The sequence below is a fragment of the Lithobates pipiens genome, unplaced genomic scaffold (assembly GCF_037356315.1).
Source record: "Lithobates pipiens isolate NorthernLeopardFrog02 unplaced genomic scaffold, aLitPip1_a1.2 Scaffold_35, whole genome shotgun sequence".
NCBI lineage: Eukaryota > Metazoa > Chordata > Amphibia > Anura > Ranidae > Lithobates > Lithobates pipiens.
This window is the reverse complement of record NW_027507811.1, coordinates 9,403,376-9,425,321: the sequence shown is the minus strand read 5'-3', so window position 1 is coordinate 9,425,321 and position 21,946 is coordinate 9,403,376. Positions and strand designations below refer to the sequence as shown.

Here is a 21,946-nt window from a genome sequence, read left to right as displayed (position 1 = left end):
GGCGTCGTGTCATGACGCCGGTTTGTTTACAAGTGATCGCTCTGTCGGAGCGATCACATTGTAAACGCCTGGGTGTAGAAAGATGGCCGGCGCTTCGGAGCTAGGCCGAAGCCGCGGCCTCTCCTAAGGCCGAGACCACGGAGCGCTCCGTGGATGGCGGCATGTGCCGATCCGAGCGGGGTGACCCGTTCGGATTATGGATCGGTGACAATCCGTTGCACCCCTAGGGACGGCGGCATGGAGGAGGAGAGGAGAGGGGGACGGCGGCACAGAGGGGGAGAGGAGAGTGAGGAGAAGAGAGGGGGACGGCGGCACGGAGGGCAGCGGTAGATACTAAGCACTGCCACTGTGACGCATCGACGCCCAGCACGCACGTCAATGTATTTTTGTAGTCGACGTAATCGATTACATCGACTCGTCGTGGCAGCTCTAGTATAGACCCTCAATACCATCCCCCCCCCCCCATAGCATAGCCCCTCAGTACAGATTTCCAAGTACAGACCCGCCCTTTTACCTAACCCCTCAGTACAGACGCCTCATAATATGGACACTCTCCAGTAAAGACACCCCCTCTCTCCAAATCTAACCCCTCAGTACAGACACCCCCTCTCTCAGAGTCTAACCCCTCAGTACAGGCACCCCCTCTCTCCAAATCTAACCCCTCAGTACAGGCACCCCCTCTCTCCGAGTCTAACCCCTCAGTACAGGCACCCCCTCTCTCCAAATCTAACCCCTCAGTACAGGCACCCCCTCTCTCCGAGTCTAACCCCTCAGTACAGACACCCCCTCTCTCAGAGTCTAACCCCTCAGTACAGGCACCCCCTCTCTCAGAGTCTAACCCCTCAGTACAGGCACCCCCTCTCTCCAAATCTAACCCCTCAGTACAGACACCCCCTCTCTCCGAGTCTAACCCCTCAGTACAGGCACCCCCTCTCTCCAAGTCTAACCCCTCAGTACAGACACCCCCTCTCTCCAAGTCTAACCCCTCAGTACAGTCACCCCCTCCCTCAGAGTCTAACCCCTCAGTACAGGCACCCCCTCTCTCCAAGTCTAACCCCTCAGTACAGGCACCCCCTCTCTCCAAGTCTAACCCCTCAGTACAGACACCCCCTCTCTCAGAGTCTAACCCCTCAGTACAGGCACCCCCTCTGTCCAAGTCTAACCCCTCAGTACAGACACCCCCTCTCTCAGAGTCTAACCCCTCAGTACAGGCACCCCCTCTCTCCAAGTCTAACCCCTCAGTACAGGCACCCCCTCTCTCCAAGTCTAACCCCTCAGTACAGACACCCCCTCTCTCCAAGTCTAACCCCTCAGTACAGACACCCCCTCTCTCCGGGTCTAACCCTCCAGTACAGACACCCCCTCCCAGCATAGTTCCACAGTACATACACCCCCTCTCTCCAGGTCTAGCCCCTCAGTACAAACACCCCCTCCCAGCCTATCCTCTCAGTACAGACACCCCATCTCTCCAGGTCTAACCCCCCTCAGTACAGACACCCCCTCTCTCCAGGTCTAACCCCCCTCAGTACAGACACCCCCTCTCTCCAGGTCTAACCCCCCTCAGTACAGACACCCCCTCTCTCCAGGTCTAACCCCCCTCAGTACAGACACCCCCTCTCTCCAGGTCTAGCCCCTCAGTACAGACACCCCCTCTCTCCAGGTCTAGCCCCTCAGTACAGACACCCCCTCTCTCCAGGTCTAGCCCCTCAGTACAGACACCCCCTCTCCCCAGGTCTAGCCCCTCAGTACAGACACCCCCTCTCTCCACGTCTAGCCCCTCAGTACAGACACCCCCTCTCTCCAGGTCTAGCCCCCCAGTACAGACACCCCCTCTCTCCAGGTCTAACCCCCCTCAGTACAGACACCCCCTCTCTCCAGGTCTAGCCCCTCAGTACAAACACCCCCTCCCAGCCTATCCTCTCAGTACAGACACCCCATCTCTCCGGGTCTAACCCCCCTCAGTACAGACACCCCCTCTCTCCAGGTCTAACCCCCCTCAGTACAGACACCCCCTCTCTCCAGGTCTAGCCCCTCAGTACAGACAGCCCCTCTCTCCAGGTCTAGCCCCTCAGTACAGACAGCCCCTCTCTCCAGGTCTAGCCCCTCAGTACAGACACCCCCTCTCTCCAGGTCTAGCCCCTCAGTACAGACACCCCCTCTCTCCAGGTCTAGCCCCTCAGTACAGACACCCCCTCTCTCCAGGTCTAGCCCCTCAGTACAGACACCCCCTCTCTCCAGGTCTAGCCCCCCAGTACAGACACCCCCTCTCTCCAGGTCTAGCCCCCCAGTACAGACACCCCCTCTCTCCAGGTCTAGCCCCCCAGTACAGACACCCCCTCTCTACAGGTCTAACCCCCCTCAGTACAGACACCCCCTCTCTCCAGGTCTAACCCCCCTCAGTACAGACACCCCCTCTCTCCAGGTCTAACCCCCCTCAGTACAGACACCCCCTCTCTGCAGGTCTAACCCCCCTCAGTACAGACACCCCCTCTCTCCAGGTCTAACCCCCCTCAGTACAGACACCCCCTCTCTCCAGGTCTAACCCCCCTCAGTACAGACACCCTCTCTCTCCAGGTCTAGCCCCTCAGTACAGACACCCCCTCTCTCCAGGTCTAGCCCCTCAGTACAGACACCCCCTCTCTCCAGGTCTAACCCCCCTCAGTACAGACACCCCCTCTCTCCAGGTCTAGCCCCTCAGTACAGACACCCCCTCTCTCCAGGTCTAACCCCCCTCAGTACAGACACCCCCTCTCTCCAGGTCTAGCCCCTCAGTACAGACACCCCCTCTCTCCAGGTCTAGCCCCTCAGTACAGACACCCCTTAGTGCAGATCTCCTTGTTGATTGGTGACAGTTGAGAGTGAGGAATGTCCTGCGTTGGAGTGAGGAGGAGCCTCCTCTTGGATCTCAACTGCCACCTTCTGCCAGACAGATGCTGTGCGGCAATGCCTATAAACACAAGACCTACTGTCACTTCTGCCCGTTTTACTAAAACTCAAGGAGCGATACGGGCAACTCGCCAGCACCCCCAGAGTGCCTTTACCTGGTGCGAACCCCCCCCCCCCAGCGGTATGTCCCTTCATTTTCTATGTAAATTCTGTTTTGTGTTGAGCTTAGGGTGGCCACCTCATCCCTTTAAACCCAAACACATATTAATAACACGGGTTCTGTGGCTGATTAAGGTGGTAATTGAGCTCACTCGGTGCCTCATCTGCATTAAAATTAGTCTCAGAACCCGTGTAATTCATATGTGTTCGGGTTTAAAGGGATGAGGTGGCAACCCTAAGTTGAGCTGTTTATTTCTACCCAACTTTGAATCTCCCGGCAAAGAAAAAACCGAAGAAGAGTCCTTTTACATCCAAATAAACCTCCCATCCCCCGCCACTAATATAAGTCATATAATCCGTTAATATAGACCAGTGGTGGCGAACCTTGGCACCCCCGGGTGTTTTGGGACGACATTTCCCATGATGGTCAACTTCACTGCTGAGTGCCGGAGCACCATGGGAAACGTAGTTCCAAAACATCTGGGGGTGCCAAGGTTCCGCCATCACTGGTCTAGACTGATGAGGTGAGAAGGTGATTGGTGGGAAAGGCGACACATCTCCAACGTGGAGAGAATGTTCCGGCCCGGTAAGTTGGGGGAATGTTCTGCCCCCACAAGGGGTTAATCTAGGTTTCCGCACTATATATGCGTGTATCATCATCTGCTGGAGATAAAAGACGTCACAGTGACTATGGAGGAAGAGGACGGAACATGACGGGGCGGATTATGGGGTGTAAATAGAAAATAAGATCTTATTACCTCCTCTACTGCCAAGTTCCAGCAATGTCTCCTCTCCACTTCCTCCCAACTCACCTCTCACCCGGAACTTCCTGTCTGTACCTGACATCACTTCCTGTTTGTAGGTATCATAGAGACTCTGTTTACGTGAGGGCCCCATCTTGTGGAGCCCCAAGAAACGCCTCGTAGCGTAGTGTGAATGCGCGGCCCTTAGTCATGGAGACTGTCAACAAAAACAGAAAAGTGCGAAAGGGGACATTGTATTGCCTCAGAGTTACACTAAACAATTGTTTTATTCCCCTAAAAAAAAATAAAAAAAATCTATACACATCTAGGGTTGCCACCTCACCCCTTTAAACCTGAACATATACGAATTACACGGGCTCTGTGGCCGATTAAGGTGGTAATTAAACTCACGTGGTGCCTTATTTGCATTAAATTAGCCTCAGAGCCTGTGTAATTCAGATGCTTTCAGGTTTGGAGGGATGAGGTGGCAACTCTATCCACATCCATTAGGTAATAGCTCTGCAATCTGTTTTTCATGAAATCATTTGTAGCGGCCATAACCCTTGGCAGGGCGGCCTTAACTTTTTGGGCTTACCGGCTACCTCCGCTTGGCTTGTTCTTCCACGTCTAGGGGTTCCCATGGTTAGCACCCAACAACTTTGGAAGCTGACACCAATAAAGTCCTTTTGAAAGGTTCTTATTTGCAGGAGTAACGTCCAACAAACACAGTCTCGTATGGGAACAGAGGGCAAGGGTGAAAAAACTCGGGCTCCTTGAACTGCAGGTATAACAAAATCTCTATTACCACCCAGAGAATAGCCACAGATCTCTAGCCAGAGATTATGGCAGCCAGCGCTTTGACCCAAAACTTGTGAAATCTCCGACCTTGAACAAGTTGTAACTGAAAGTGAACAGGAACCTTTTTCCTCAGTACCTGGAACGTTCTCCGTCTCCTTAACTATACTGGAAAAAGTGTGGATTCATCAATGTCCTTCACAACTCAGTAACCAGGCACTTCTCAGGATGCCAGCTTGTTGGCCTTCCACCGAAGAGTCCTCCCCCGGTCACTTACACAAGCTGCGGTGCCCCTCCAAGCCGAGAGCACACCCAGACGCCTTGAATCCTCCCTCAGTTATTGCGCCTTGGACCAGCCGGTTCCGAGACTCGGGAACGGACGGATCCCCACCCCAGACCAGGCGGGTCTATTGGGGTTAACCAACCGAAGCATGTTGCGGAGCGACGAACGCTCCCGTGACCAGGACCCCTCGCGGGGCTACCCCGGTCCAGAATCAGGAACAGACCGCTAGGGCCTCACCAACGAACCACACGGAACACGTGATCTCAACATCTTAAGTACCCTTCCCCAGACTCCTCAGCGGGGCCCGGCACTCCCACTGATTGGCTCCGAGGAAGCTGATACCCAAAACGTCCAACCAGGCCTGGTTCTGGCCTCACGTGCCCCTCACCGTACACATGACCAGGCAGAACTCTAACACAGCCCAGCCAAACTGATGTCAAAGTTAACCTACGCAATTAACCCTCAGAACCCCATTACCCTTCTGAGGCAAAAACTACGTTTACACACAAATGACACTTTGTCCAAAATGTCACCGCTACCCATTTACTATTTTTTCTTCCTCCTTGTCAGGGCTGGGCTCATCCACAGTGGCTCACCTGGTGATCATTTCCTGCTCGTCAGTTCTGGCTATTTAAACTGCCTGGTTCATTCCTTCCGTGCCTTCGCCTTGGTCAAACATATCTGGAGACCCTCTGCTGCAGTCCTGATGAAGACTTGCCTGGCTGACGTCCCTTCTGGTTCCTGATCCGGTCTGCTGCCTCCAACTATGCTGATCTCTGGCTTCATATTTACTGGCTTGTTCTGACTACCCGCTTTTGGCTACCGTACCCTGGGTTTGTTTTGACTACATTTACTGATTTGTACTGTTTTTACCATTATATCAAAAGGTGTTATTTTTACTACATTTTCTTACTTTTTTTTTTATTTAAACAAAGATTCCAAGGATCCATTGAATACATAATCAAATTCAATATGCCACAAAATAAATGTCAAATCCACCAATTTCATAATTACCTAATGTTATATGGCAGATTAATGCACCCTAACCACACCAACGGCTATCTCCCCCTCCCCCCTTTTTCCCCTTTCCCCCGAAAAATGTAAATAAAAGGGAAGCCTCTAACCCCCCTATTTAAATTCCCCTCCCCCTCCTCTTCCCCTCCCCACACAGAGGGCCACGAACATGCAACAACTTCCGGAGAAGGGATCGGGGGTCACCTCCCTCTCGCAATAAACTCTCCAAAAGTAATTTCCCTTCATCCGAACATACAAATTCCACCCAGGGCGACCATGTTTTAATATATTGTCCTCTTCTGTCCTGGGAGGGGTGCACTAGGTCCTCCATTGCATTAATATTCCTGACCTTATTAAGCCACATAGCGATAGTAAGGGGGGGGGGGGGGTTAGGATCGTATCAAGCCACATAGCGATAGTAGGGGGGGTTAGGATCTTATTAAGCCACATAGCGATAGTAAGGGGGGATTAGGATCTTATTAAGCCACTTAGCGATAATAGGGGGGTTAGGATCTTATTAAGCCACATAGCGATAGTAGGGGGGGGTTAGGATCTTATTAAGCCACATAGCGATAGTAGGGGGGGTTAGGAACTTCTTAAGCCACATAGCGATAGTAGGGGGGGGGGGTTAGGATCTTATTAAGCCACATAGCGATAGTAGGGGGGTTAGGAACTTATTAAGCCACATAGCGATAGTAGGGGGATTAGGATCTTATTAAGCCACATAGCGATAGTAGGGGGGGGGGGGTTAGGATCTTATTAAGCCACATAGTGATAGTAGGGGGGGGGGTTAGGATCTTATTAAGCCACATAGCGATAATAGGGGGAGTTAGGATCTTATTAAGCCACATAGCGATAGTAGGGGAGGTTAGGATCTTATTAAGCCACATAGCGATAGTAGGGGGGGGGGGTTAGGATCTTATTAAGCCACATAGACCAGACCAGCCCACTTACATTTTGAGTGTCCCATCAGCACCCCTTACATCAGAGTGTCCCATCACCAGCCCCCTTACAACAGAGTGTCCCATCAGCACTCCCTTACATCAGAGTGTCCCATCACCAGCCCCCTTACAACAGAGTGTCCCATCAGCACCCCTTACATCAGAGGGTCCCATTACCAGCCCCCTTACATCAGAGGGTCCCATTACCAGCCCCCTTACATCAGAGTGTCCCATCAGCACCCCCTTACATCAGAGTGTCCCATCAGCACCCCCTTACATCAGAGTGTCCCATCAGCACCCCCTTACATCAGAGTGTCCCATCAGCACCCCCTTACATCAGAGTGTCCCATCACCAGCCCCCTTACATCAGAGTGTCCCATCACCAGCCCCCTTACAACAGAGTGTCCCATCACCAGCCCCCTTACAACAGAGGGTCCCATCAGCACCCCTTACATCAGAGGGTCCCATTACCAGCCCCCTTACATCAGAGTGTCCCATCAGCACCCCCTTATATCAGAGTGTCCCATCAGCACCCCCTTACATCAGAGTGTCCCATCAGCACCCCCTTACATCAGAGTGTCCCATCAGCACCCCCTTACATCAGAGTGTCCCATCAGCACCCCCTTACATCAGAGTGGCCCATCACCAGCCCCCTTACATCAGAGTGGCCCACTGAGCCATCGGCCCACCGGGAAACTCCCAGTAGTCCCAATGGCTAGTACATGCCTGCCTCTACAGCCTGTCCATGTGACTCATGAGACTGCTCCGTTGACCATGGCCGTAGGGGCTCTTCGCTATGAGATAATCCAATTCCAAGTCATTTCCTCACCTCATTTCCCAGTGGTTATTCTTGGTTATAGATGCAATCTTTTGATTGGCTTCGTGCTGAGGTTCTTTCCTGGTTGCCACAATGCACTAAAACATCTAAGTGGCTAAAGTCTAGTGCACCACCTCCTTGCCAGAGGAGTAACACAACTTTAGCGATGTCTTTGACAAAGGTCAAGTCGGTAGTTTGCTTCCACGCCGGTTGTATGATTGCCCAAATGACCCTCGTGGCCAGGTTTACCCTTTGTCTGTTTTGGAGGATAAAGCCATGGAGGACTATGTTGCCGATGCACTTTCTCGAGGGTTCATCAGCAAATCCTTGTCTCCTGCTGGTGCTGGCTTCTTCTTCTTCTTTGTGAAAAAGAAGAGTGGTGAAGTGAGACCTTGTATCGATTATAGGGGTCTCAATCGCATCGCGATTAAAACACGTATCCCACAGGATGAGCGTACTTTGCGAGAATCCTAAAAATATGGAGATGGTGAAATGACTCATGTAATAGCATACCGTTTTTGTATTTGGTATTTGTCTCAATAAAAATCTCTTTGACTTAGAAAAAAAAAAAGAACGCAGAGAAATTGTCTCCTGCCGAATGCAATTTCCGAGATTGGGGACAGAGAATTGTTAGCTATCATTTTAGGTCTTGAAGAATGGAGGCATCTTCTCGAAGGTACCACTGTGCTGGTCCTCGTTTTGACTGACCACGAGAATCTCACTTTCTTGTCTACGGCAAAACGCTCATCTCCCAGAAGGGCGCGATGGGCTCTTTTTCTGTCAACATTACATTGTCTCATTCTTACCCAGTACTAAGAATGTAAGGGCTGACGCATTGCCACAACAATTTTCCTCTGTACCTTCACCTTTCTCAAACTCTGGAGACTCTCTGCTCTGTTCCTGTTTAAGCCCTTGCACACACGGTCGGAGATTCCGACAACCAAATCCGTCAGGCCGCGTACACACGCGCGGACTGTTCGCCCAACCTTGTCCGCTGAACAGTGTTTGGGCGGACAGTCCGCTCGTGTGTGGGGCTTCAGCGGACAGTTTCAGCGGACAGTTGGCCGAACAAGGTCTTACGGAAATTCCGAAAAACTGTCCGCTGAAACAAGGTTTCAGCGGACTGTTCGCTCGTGTGTAGGCTTGTTCGGCCAACTAAGTCTCGCGCATGCTCAGAAAGGATTTCCACGTCGGAAGGTTGCATTGCAGTGTATAGGACGTCGTATTTTTCGTCCCGTCGTACGTGCCGTTCACGTCATCGCGCACGGTTTCAGCAAACTGTTCGTCCGTCGTGTGTGGCCATGTCCGTCCATGCTAAATTTGAGCGGACTGTTTGCCGAAACTGTTGGACGGACAAAGTTGGGCGAACAGTCCGCGCGTGTGTACGCGGCCTCAGAGTTATTCCGACGGATTAATTCCCGGAAGAGGTCCGGAAGTGATGTTGCATACACAAAGTCGGACTAAGTTGTCGGAAAATCCGATTGTACATAACGTGATGATGTTATTTCGTTACGACGGGACTACGTTCAGGCTAGTAACCAATAGCTTTGGTCTAGGAATTTGATCTGAGCATGCGTGGCACTTTGTCCGTCGGAGTAGGCTAAACATGATCGGAGTATGTCCGATCAGAGCATTTTGTCGGAAAATTTTACCGGCAAGTTGGAAAAGTTGGTCCATCGGATATTCCGACGGAAAACAGTCCGATGCAGACCACACACAGTCGGAATATCCGACAAGATGGTCCGATAGGAAACATTCCGTCAGAATCTCCGACCGTGTGTACAAGGGCTAAGACTTGCCTGGCTGACGTCCCTTCTGGTTCCTGATCCTGTCTGCTGCCTCCGACTACGCTCATCTCTGGCTTCCTAAATTTCCTGGCTTGTTCTGACTACCCGCATTGGCTACCGCACCCTGGCTATGTTTTGACTTTAGTTTACTGATTTCTAAAAATGGCCCCTGGTGCAAGTGGAAGGCAGGGACTGTTCTGTGCCTGGGACCCGCCTATAAGTCTATCAAGAGTAAGCCCTTGTACACACGGTCAGAGATTCCGACGAAACGTGTCCGATCGGACCGTTTTGTCGGATATTCCGACTGTGTGTGGTCTACATCGGACTGTTTCCGTCGGAGTATCCGACGGGCCAAGTTTTCCAACTTGTTGGTAAAATTTTCTGACAAAATGCTCCGATCGGACATACTCCGATCATGTGTAGAGAATTCCGATCGGACAAAGTGCCACGCAAGCTCAGATCAAATTCCTACACCAAAGCTATTGGCTACTAGCCTGAACGTAGTCCCGTCGTAATGAAATAATGTCATCACGTCGGATTTTCCGACAACTTTGTCCGACCGTGTGTATGCAACAGTTGCGGACAAAATCCGTCGGACAAAATCCGACGGATTTGGTTGTCGGAATCTCCGACCGTGTGTACAAGGGCTTAGTTGTGGTCATGTACACTGCTCTATGCACACTACACATCCCATGGTCCATAGTCCATCTGGGAAGTGAGCAAGAGAGGGTAGCTATGTTCCTATCTACAGTGGGTCCATGGAGGATAAACATAGCCATCCTGTAAGGTGGGGGGTAGTAGGTGGGTGATGATGATGGACCTTTCCTCCATGCTTCCTGTTTCTTGTTGGGCACCAAATTCTGGGTCACATAAAAGCAATACCCCTGAGGTGGGTTCTTTGACCTACACCAGGTGGTGTCTGGGGCAACTCATATTAGCACAGGGGTAACATCTTGCTGAAGGTGTGCTTACCAATGCACAAGACCAGGTTATGTGAAGAGCCAAACATTAAGGCAGTCCCCCAACTTAGAAATGAGAAACTGGTGTGTAGTGTTATATGCAGAGTCCCGCCAGATGATGTTGTTCCTTGTGCTACACACTTGTTTAGGTGTATGTGTTGCATTAGGAGGAGCATGCGAATCCTATGCTTACTCCATCAGTTAGCATACCTCTACCTCACTCCCAGTAAAAGAATGGGGTCCCGCTGTGCACTTAGAGCGGGCCTCATTCTCAGGTGACCAGGCCATAGATCTCCGTAATGCTGTTCTACTCCAGGTGACCAACTGAGACAGACAGCTAGGAAGGGAGTCGGAAAACACCAAAACCCCCTCACTACTGAAGAACCCGTCACCTAACTAGGTACCCCACCAACAACTGGTTGTTGTTCCCATTTGCGGTTACCCATAGCAACTTCTTCTTCTCTTAGCCCTTGTACACATGGTCGGAGATTCCGTCTGAATGTGTCCTAGCGTTTTGTCGGATATTCTGACTGTGTGTGGTCTGCATCGGACTGTTTCCGTCGGAGTATCCAACGGACCAACTTTTCCAACTTCCGACAAAATGCTCCGATCGGACATATTTCGATCATGTGTAGCCTACTCCGACAGACAAAGTGCCACGCATGCTCAGATCAAATTCCTAGGCCAAAGCTATTGGCTACTAGCCTGAACGTAGTCCCGTCGTAAAGAGAGTTCTGCAGCCATACCCCCCCCCCAAAGGGGGGTCAGCGGAAGGACGGCATGACAGGTGCAGGACAGCCCTGTCGCCGTTTTAATTAGCTGCCCGGGAGAGGCCGCTTTAAGACGTGGGGTCAGGCGGAGGTAAGGGGCGGAGCTACGGCATGGTACGCGATAGCGGCGTACCATGCTTTCACTCGGAGAGTGGAGGAGGAAGCGATTCCCACCCACCCTCCCTGGTTTATGTCAAGTGTGTTAGGTTGGGGGTTAGACGGGTGGAGCTGCAGGCGGCGCTTGGGGATTTTTGGGTAGGAAAGGGGAGGTTTTTCCAGGTAGAAAAGACTGTTGTACCCATCCATGGGATGGGGGTGGTTAATGTACTTTCGGGTTAAGAGTTGTTAACCTGGAAGGGTTAAAAGGGGTAGGTCACTGCGATGGTTTGGGTATAGCCTCCGAGACAGGGGATACCGTCTGGAGGTCAAGAGGTCAAAAGTGGGAAGTCGTTCGCAGTGACCAGTGTGTTGTTATGCTGGTACCCATGACCCGTTTAAAGGCTGGGAATGTTTACATTTTTGAAAGTTATTTATGGTATTTTATTAAACTATATATATTTTTGTTAATAAATTAAGGCCAGTTGGCCATTTACTCTATACCTTGTCCGTGGTTTATTAAAGGTGGGGATCAGGTTTTGGAGGCGGGTGTCTGTCATGGGTGGGAGGTTACGGATACGCATCTAGGGGGGCTTAAGTCCTTACAAATGACAACTTAGTCCGACTGTGTGTATGCAACATCACTCCCGGACCTCTTCCGGATTTAATCCGACAGATTTGGTTGTCGGAATCTCCGACCGCGTGTACAAGGGCTAAGACGCTCAGACTAACCTTGCGTTGCAGTGATGTTTCACAGACCCCCAATGTGTTATTTACACCCCCGGTGTGAAGAGACGTCAGGACCCCACATGCATCCTTTGAGTAAATTCAGACCAGGCCTTGAGCAGTTAAAACAACTTTCAAGGAAAACAGGTGTCTAGGCGCTACAACCTTCACACATAAAAGCTTTGCCCGATGCTCAGACCTTGAGGCTGCTGCCACCTCCATCATACCAGAGTAAGGAAAGGGATGGTCGAAAAGGAAATGGAAAGTTAAAAAAAAAACGTATCTGAGCTTTTGGTAGAAAATGTTTAACATGCAGTAATGTCGTTTCCCTAAGTAAATCTATACGTGGCTGCCCCATGTTACCTGCATGGGCAACGTCTCCCAGAGAATAGTCTAAACTTGGCGCCGCTCTAATGAAGAATTCCATATCCAGGTTTTTTTCTGAGCAATTGGCAGTTTGCCTCCACACCGGTCGTATGGATTGCACAAATGACCCTCGTGGCCAGGTTTACCCTTTGTCTGTCTCGGAGGATAAAGCCATGGAGGACCATAACAGACCACAGGTCCCAGCGAGTCTTTAGTATACTGTAGGTTCCCCATGAGTTTCCCCAAATGTTCCCCCGGAACCCTCCTCCTCCAGGATCTGGACCTTTTCCCTTTTATAGAACACAGGAGGGAGGCTGGACCCCAGCGTTATTTCGTTACGACGGGACTACGTTCAGGCTAGTAGCCAATAGCTTTGATGTAGGAATTTGATCTGAGCATGCGTGGCACTTTGTCCGATCGGAATTCTCTACACATGATCGGAGTATGTCCGATCGGAGCATTTTGTCGGAAAATTTTACCAACAAGTTGGAAAACTTGGTCCGTCGGAGTATCCGATGTAGACCACACACAGTCAGAATATCCGACAAAACGGTCCGATCGGACACATTCAATTGGAATCCCCAACCGTGTGTACAAGGGCTTACTCTCGATAGACTTATAGGCGGGTCCCAGGCACAGAACATTCCCTGCCTTCCACTTGCGCCAGGAGCCACCCAAAAGTACAGAGGCTCGTTGTTCAGGCATAACTCAGTCCACATGGTCAGTCCGTAGCCACCTAAACACGCTTATTTGCACTTGCACGTATGATGTGCCTCAGACAAGAGTTTATTCAGCATTATCACACTCTCACCATACTCCCGGTCCTCACGTCACTCTGACTGGGGATACTCACTGCACCGGATCTGATGACTTGAGCGCGATCACAGGACAGGCTTCCAATTTCCCTATCCACCATCATCCCCTAGTCCAGTGGTGGCGAACCTTGGCACCCCAGATGTTTTGGAACTACATTTCCCATGAAGATCACCATACTCCCGGTCCTCACGTCACTCTGACTGGGGATACTCACTGCTTCCAATTTCCCTATCCACCATCATCCCCTAGTCCAGTGGTGGCGAACCTTGGCACCCCAGATGTTTTGGAACTACATTTCCCATGAAGATCACCATACTCCCGGTCCTCACGTCAATCTGACTGGGGATACTCACTGCACCGGATCTGATGACTTGAGCGCGATCACAGGACAGGCTTCCAATTTCCCTATCCACCATCATCCCCTAGTCCAGTGGTGGCAAACCTTGGCACCCCAGATGTTTTGGAACTACATTTCCCATGAAGATCACCATACTCCCAGTCCTCACGTCACTCTGACTGGGGATACTCACTGCACCGGATCTGATGACTTGAGCGCGATCACAGGACAGGCTTCCAATTTCCCTATCCACCATCATCCCCTAGTCCAGTGATGGCGAACCTCGGCACCCCAGATGTTTTGGAACTACATTTCCCATGAAGATCACCATACTCCCGGTCCTCACGTCACGCTGACTGGGGATACTCACTGCACCGGATCTGATGACTTGAGCGCGATCACAGGACAGGCTTCCAATTTCCCTATCCACCATCATCCCCTAGTCCAGTGATGGCGAACCTCGGCACCCCAGATGTTTTGGAACTACATTTCCCATGAAGCTCAACTACACTACAGAGTGCATGAGCATCATGGGAAATATGGTTCCAAAACATCTGGGGTGCCAAGGTTCGCCACCACTGCCCTAGTCCAACCAAGGTTTGCATACACGGGGTTCCCTCTTCACCAAGTGGGTACTTCATGAGGTTCACTGTCTATCATAGCTTAACAGTATGCTATCTCACTTCATAACAGCGAGGATACTAAGGTTCCGCTTCCGACACAAGAAGCAGCCATAGGCTCGGTCCAACTCCATCTTATTTGAACAAGTTTCTTCGAAAAATCCACTAGATCATGTCTCCTTCATTGTAGTCAACACTTCTCAGTTAAACAGCCAACCACTATTTCTCTCTGAGATAGTGGTGTACCTAAAGCCTCGCACACCACCGAATGAATGAATGAATGAAATGCTTGTATAGCGCACAATGCGAACTGAATCGCCTCTAGGCGCTGTGGCGAGCTTTGATCATCTGCTAAAAGAGGAAGGTCTTGAGTTTTTTCCTAAAAGCCAGGTGATTTTCTTCCAGGCGGATGTTGATTGGTAGAGCATTCCATAGCCCGAGGCCCTTGGACAGCGAATCTCCGATCCCCCTTGGATTTATACCGGGCTTTGGGCACGAGGAGGAGGTTTTTGTTGGCTGATGGAAGACTGCGGTTTGGTGTGTAATGATTTATTTTCTCCATTAGGTATTGCGGAGCTTCTCTATGCACGCATTTGTGGGTGCGGCAAAGGGTCTTGAACGTGATCCGATTTTTTTACGGTTAGCCAATGTAAGCTCCTCAGTGAAGGAGAGATGGATTCCCAGGGTTTTTTCCCTGTTATCAGCCTTGCCGCCGTGTTTTGGATCAGTTGGACCGATAAAATGTTAGCTCTTCAGTCAATACTTGAGCTACTTTTTTCCGTTAAATGGGGTCTCTTTCTTTCGGAATTTGCTCCCTCTCCCCCATAGAGCACTCCCATATAACACACCCCCTATCCCCATAGATCAGCCTTTCTCAACCTTCTCAACACAGAGGAACCCTTGAAATAGTTCTCCGGTCTCGCGGAACCCCCCTGCTAAAAATTTGAAATCTACAACTCATGATACATTAGTGCGATGGTTGGCGGGAAGAATGCTCCTTACACTTGTGGTCATTGGGATGAATTACCTCCTTACAGATAGCTTAACCGGTTCCCGACCGGCGCACACCGATGTACGTTGGCAGAATGGCACGGGCAGGCATATTGGCGTACAGCTACGTCCAATCTTTAATGCCACCCGTGCCGGTCGGGGCCCCCGTGAGTCCGGTCGCGGGGGTCCCGCGGACTCGATCACCGCGGGCATACCCACGATCGTCTCACGGGGCGGCTGAATGGAGAAATGCCATTGTAAACAGCATCTAGCCCGTTCTGCCTAGCAACTAGTGATGCTGATCTCTGCTCCATGTGATTGGAGCAGAGATCAGTGTTCACTAAATGAAAGCCCAACCCCCCCACAGTTAGTAACACACCCCTAGGAACACTTAACCCCTACACTGCCACCCACTGGTTAACCCCCTTCACTGCCAGTGTCATTTACACAGAAATCAGTGCATTTGTATAGCAGTGATTGCTGTATAAATGACAATGGTCCCAAAAATGTGTCAAAAATTTCCAATGTGTCCGCCGCAATGTCGCAGTCACAATACAAATCGCTGATCGCCGCCATTACTAGTAAAAAAAAAAAGAAATTATGAATAAAAATGCCATAGAACTATCCCCTATTTTGTAAACGCTATAACTTTTGCGCAAACCAATCAATAATCGCTTATTGCGATTTTTTTTTTTTTTTACCAAAAATATGTAGAAGAATACGTATCGGCCTAAATTGAGGGAATAAAAATGTTTTTTATATATTTTTGGGGGTTTTTATTATAACAAAAAGTAAAAAATAATGCGTTTTTTTCAAAATTGTCGCTCTATTTTTGTTTATAGCGCAAAAAATAAAAACCGCAGAGGTGATCAAATACCACCAAAAGAAAGCTCTATTTGTGGGGAAAAAAGGACGTCAATTTTGTTCGGGAGCCACGTCGCCACGACCGCGCAATTGGCAGTTAAAGCGACGCAGTGCCAAATCGCAAAAAGTGGTCTGGTCTTTGGCCAGCAAAATGGTCCGGGGCTGAAAGTGGTTAATAGATCAATGGTGTGAGCGGGAACTTCTCTGAGAGGCAGAAATTGCCCAATGCCCAAGGAACCCCTACAACCTCTGGAAGAACCCTGGTTGAGAATCACTGCCATAGATAAAATAAAAGTTAGGTATACACAATATTACCAAAAGTATTGGGACACCTGCCTTTACACGCACATGAACTTTAATGGCATCCCAGCCTTAGTTTGTAGGGTTCAATTTCGAGTTGGCTCCGCCCTTTCCAGCTATAACATCTTCAACTCTTCTGGGAAGGCCGTCCACAAGGTTTAGGAGTGTGTCTATGGGGAATGTTTGACCATTCTTCCAGAAGCGTATTTGTGAGGTCAGGCACTGATGTTGGACGCAAAGGTCTGGCTTGCAGTCACCGCTCTAATTCATCCCAAAGGTGTACTATCAGGTTGAGATCAGGACTCTGTGCAGGCCAGCCAAGGTCTTCCACCCCAAACTCGCTCACCCACGTCTTTATGGACCTTGCTTTGTGCAAAGTCATGTTGGAACAGGAAGGGGCCGTCCCCAAACTGTTCCCACAAATTTGAGAGCATGAAATTGTGCAAAATGTCTTGGTATGCTAATGGCTTAAGAGTTCCTTTGACTAGAACCAGGGCTTTTTTTTCCCCTCAAACAATAGGTGCTGGAACTCAACCACGACCCCCCCAAAACCCCAAAATCACATCAAATAGTGGGTGTGGTCAGTCAAATTTTACGAACAGTAGGAGGGTCTTAAAGGGGCATTAAATACCAAGGTTGCATTACATACGAGTGCAGAGTTCAGGGGTGTTACACACAGAGTGTAGAGCTGTCACTTGTAAACACAGAAACAGGACTTCTGTGTTTACAAGTGATTGTGGTGAGCAGACCCCCCCCCCCCCCCCAATGGTCTGAGCCAGGGGTGGTGGAACTGAGTGCCACCAAGTTCCCCCTGAAAAAAAAGCCCTGATTAGAAATAAGGGAGCCAAGCCCAACCGCTGAAAAACAACCCCCCACATAATCCCCCCTCAGAGGACTTCTGTGTTTACAAGTGATTGTGGTGAGCAGACCCCCCCCCCCCCCAATGGTCTGAGCCAGGGGTGGTGGAACTGAGTGCCACCAAGTTCCCCCTGAAAAAAAAGCCCTGACTAGAACTAAGGGAGCCAAGCCTAACTGAAAAACAACCCCCACACCATAATCCCCCCTCCACCAAATGATTTGGACCAGTGCAGAAAAGCAATGTCCATAAAGACATGGATGAGCGAGTTTGGGGTGGAGAAACCTGACTGGCCTGCCTGACCACAACCCAATACTTGAGCTACTTTTTCTGTTAAATGGGATCTTTTTCTTTCTTTTAGAATTTGCTCCCTCTTTCCATAGATATCACAATATCACTCCCATTTACCACACCCCCTATCTCCATAGATAATATAAAAGTTAGGCATACATTGGTTAGGCCTACAACAAAAAGAAAAGAACATTTCATAATACAAATCTGAAGGCCAACTTTTATCAGTCAATTTACAAATAATATCATGATTTTAGGAACATAAAAATGTCATCTTTATTTGGTTTATATTAAATATAAAATGTGTTTTACAGTTTTAATCAGGTAAATATGAAACGTTGAATATTTTCCACATTCAGCCAGCAGGTGGCTCTCTGCATACAAATTAAGCTGCCGGTGACCCACTGAAATGGCCAATCCTGTCATGGAGTCTGATCTCCCCTTTTCTTCACCCATAATAAGTAATATTTAGAGTCTCTCATCATGACGTCTTCCTTCAAATCTGCTGCTTAAGAGCAGGGCAGTAGAGGGACTCAGCCAGGAGTGACACCCCCTCCTCCTCTCTACTAGAGGGACCCAACCGGAAGTGACACCCCCTCCTTCTCTCTCCTAGAGGGACCCAACCGGCAGTGACACCCCCTCCTCCTCTCTCCTAGAGGGACCCAACCAGCAGTGACACCCCCTCCTCCTCTCTACTAGAGGGACCCAACCGGAAGTGACACCCCCTCCTTCTCTCTCCTAGAGGGACCCAACCGGCAGTGACACCCCCTCCTTCTCTCTCCTAGAGGGACCCAACCAGCAGTGACACCCCCTCCTTCTCTCCCCTAGAGGGACCCAACCAGCAGTGACACCCCCTCCTTCTCTCCCCTAGAGGAACCCAACCAGCAGTGACACCCCCTCCTTCTCTCTCCTAGAGGAACCCAACCAGCAGTGACACCCCCTCCTTCTCTCCCCTAGAGGAACCCAACCGGCAGTGACACCCCCTCCTTCTCTCTCCTAGAGGAACCCAACCGGCAGTGACACCCCCTCCTTCTCTCTCCTAGAGGAACCCAACCGGCAGTGACACCCCCTCCTTCTCTCTCCTAGAGGAACCCAACCGGCAGTGACACCCCCTCCTTCTCTCTCCTAGAGGAACCCAACCAGCAGTGACACCCCCCTCCTTCTCTCTCCTAGAGGGACCCAACAGGCAGTGACACCCCCTCCTTCTCTCCCCTAGAGGGACCCAACAGGCAGTGACACCCCCTCCTTCTCTCTCCTAGAGGAACCCAACCAGCAGTGACACCCCCTCCTTCTCTCCCCTAGAGGGACCCAACAGGCAGTGACACCCCCTCCTTCTCTCTCCTAGAGGAACCCAACAGGCAGTGACACCCCCTCCTTCTCTCTCCTAGAGGAACCCAACCAGCCATGACACCCCCTCCTTCTCTCTCCTAGAGAGACCCAACCGGCAGTGACACCCCCTCCTTCTCTCTCCTAGAGGGACCCAACCGGCAGTGACACCCCCTCCTCCTCTCTCCTAGAGGGACCCAACCGGCAGTGACACCCCATCCTTCTCTCTCCTAGAGGGACTCAACCGGCAGTGACACCCCCTTCTCTCTCCTAGAGGAACCCAACCGGCAGTGACACCCCCTCCTTCTCTCTCCTAGAGGGACCCAACCGGCAGTGACACCCCCTCCTTCTCTCTCCTAGAGGGACTCAACCGGCAGTGACACCCCCTTCTCTCTCCTAGAGGAACCCAACCGGCAGTGACACCCCCTCCTTCTCTCTCCTAGAGGGACCCAACCGGCAGTGACACCCCCTTCTCTCTCCTAGAGGAACCCAACCAGCAGTGACACCCCCTCCTTCTCTCCCCTAGAGGAACCCAACCAGCAGTGACACCCCCTCCTTCTCTCTCCTAGAGGAACCCAACCGGCAGTGACACCTCCTCCTTCTCTCTCCTAGAGGAACCCAACCGGCAGTGACACCCCCTCCTTCTCTCCCCTAGAGGGACCCAACCAGCAGTGACACCCCCTCCTTCTCTCCCCTAGAGGAACCCAACCAGCAGTGACACCCCCTCCTTCTCTCTCCTAGAGGAACCCAACCGGCAGTGACACCCCCTCCTTCTCTCTCCTAGAGGAACCCAACCGGCAGTGACACCCCCTCCTTCTCTCCCCTAGAGGGACCCAACAGGCAGTGACACCCCCTCCTTCTCTCCCCTAGAGGGACCCAACAGGCAGTGACACCCCCTCCTTCTCTCTCCTAGAGGAACCCAACAGGCAGTGACACCCCCTCCTTCTCTCTCCTAGAGGAACCCAACCAGCCATGACACCCCCTCCTTCTCTCTCCTAGAGGGACCCAACCGGCAGTGACACCCCCTCCTTCTCTCTCCTAGAGGGACCCAACCGGCAGTGACACCCCCTCCTCCTCTCTCCTAGAGGGACCCAACCGGCAGTGACACCCCCTCCTTCTCTCTCCTAGAGGGACCCAACCAGCAGAGACACCCCCTCCTTCTCTCTCCTAGAGGGACCCAACCGGCAGCGACACCCCCTCCTTCTCTCTCCTAGAGGGACCCAACCGGCAGCGACACCACCTCCTTCTCTCTCCTAGAAGGACCCAACCGGCAGTGACACCCCCCCTCCTTCTCTCCTAGAGGGACCCAACCGGCAGCGACAGCCCCTCCTTCTCTCTCCTAGAGGGACCCAACCAGCAGTGACACCCCCTCCTCCTCTCTCCTAGAGGGACCCGACCAGCAGTGACACTCCCTCCTTCTCTCTCCTAGAGGGACCCAACCAGCAGTGACGCCCCCTCCTTCTCTCTCCTAGAGGGACCCAACCAGCAGTGACACCCCCTCCTTCTCTCTCCTAGAGGGACCCAACCAGCAGAGACACCTCCTCATTCTCTCTCCTAGAGGGACCCAACCAGCAGTGACACCTCCTCATTCTCTCTCCTAGAGGGACCCAACCAGCAGTGACACCCCCTCCTTCCATATCCTAGAGGGACCCAACCGGCAGTGACACCCCCTCCTTCTCTCTCCTAGAGGGACCCAACCGGCAGTGACACCCCCTCCTTCTCTCTCCTAGAGGGACCCAACCAGCAGTGACACCCCCTCCTTCTCTCTCCTAGAGAAACCCAACCAGCAGTGACACCCCCTCCTTCTCTCTCCTAGAGGGACCCAACCAGCAGTGACACCCCCTCCTTCTCTCTCCTAGAGGGACCCAACCAGCAGTGACACCCCCTCCTTCCATATCCTAGAGGGACTCAGCCAGGAATGACATTCCTTCTTCTATCTCCTAGCAGAGAATGCCAGATTGAATTGTAAGGTCTCTAGTGTCTGGGACAGATGGATGTCCCCTGTCCCATTTCTAGATTACAAGATTACTTGCTATAAGAGTTAAATCTTTATTCAGAACATATAAAAAAAAGGTCAAAGGAGCACTCAGCCACATATTTTGTGAGGTGTATATCAAGATTTGACCCAATCTCGCCCCAGCAGAAACATATAAACAGAAGAGTGGCGACAGAAAAAGTACCAAGTGGCCCATCGAGTCTGCCCCCCTATATAGGCCTGTGTTTGTCCCAAACATATTTGAAGCCATTTACTGTTGATTTTCTACCTCTGCTGGAAGTCTATTCCAAGCATCAACTACTCTTTCAGTAAAATAATACTTTCTAAGATTAGTTTTGAACTTTCCTCCAGTTACTTTAAGGCCATGTCCCCGTGTTCTTGATCTTAGCTTCAGATTGAGAATCCTGCCCTCCCGAGCCTTGTTCACCCCCTTCATGTATTTAAAGGGTTCAGTCATGTCTCCCCTTTCGGACTGTACATATTAGGTTCCTGGAAATCTCTCCTGATACGTATTATCCCCCAAACCTTTCACCATTGTTTATGTTTCGTCTCTGTACCTGTTCTGTCTTATCAATATCTTTTTGTAAGTGAGGTCTCCAGAACTGGACACAATATTCTAAATGAGGTCTAAGGAAAGATATATATGGAGGAATAAGGACCTCCTTCTTCCCGCTGGAGATATAAAGGTCTATATAGAGAAATCAGGACCTCCTTCCTCCTGCCGGTGACCCCTCTAGTGATATAAATATCTATATAGAGGAATCAGGACCTCCTTCCTCCCATTGGTGATCCCTCCGGTGATATAAAGATCTATATGGAGGAATCAGGACCTCCTTCCTCCTGCTGGTGACCCCTCTAGTGATATAAAGATCTATATAGAGGAATCAGGACCTCCTTCCTGCTGCTGGTGATCCCTCTAGTGATATAAAGATCTATATAGAGGAATCAGGACCTCCTTCCTCCTGCTGGTGATCCCTCTAGTGATATAAAGATCTATATGGAGGAATCAAGACCTCCTTCCTCCTGCTGGTGAACCCTCTATTGATATAAAGATCTTTATAGAGGAATCAGGACCTCCTTCCTCCTGCTGGTGATCCCTCTAGTGATATGAAGATCTATATAGAGGAATCAGGACCTCCTTCCTCCTGCATGTGACCCCTCTAGTGATATAAAGATCTATATAGAGGAATCAGGACCTCCTTCCTCCC

General features: G+C 50.8%; 2 protein-coding genes across 4 annotated transcripts in view; one reads left to right on the top strand and one right to left on the bottom strand.

Annotated features, from left to right (window-relative positions):
* LOC143955900 (uncharacterized) overlaps positions 1 to 21,946 on the top strand; it is a 184,872-nt gene that overhangs the window by 54,780 nt on the left and 108,146 nt on the right. The window lies entirely within an intron of this gene.
* The window catches only part of LOC143955741 (uncharacterized), a 48,227-nt gene that overhangs the window by 22,019 nt on the left and 4,262 nt on the right, over positions 1 to 21,946 (bottom strand). The window contains exon 1 of one of the 2 annotated variants that reach the window (XM_077465861.1): positions 3,804 to 3,883. The exons of the other annotated variant lie outside the window; for it this stretch is intronic. The gene's annotated coding sequence lies outside the window, so the exon portion shown is untranslated. Of the gene's footprint in view, positions 1 to 3,803; positions 3,884 to 21,946 lie in introns of those variants that run through there. 2 annotated transcript variants of the gene reach the window in all.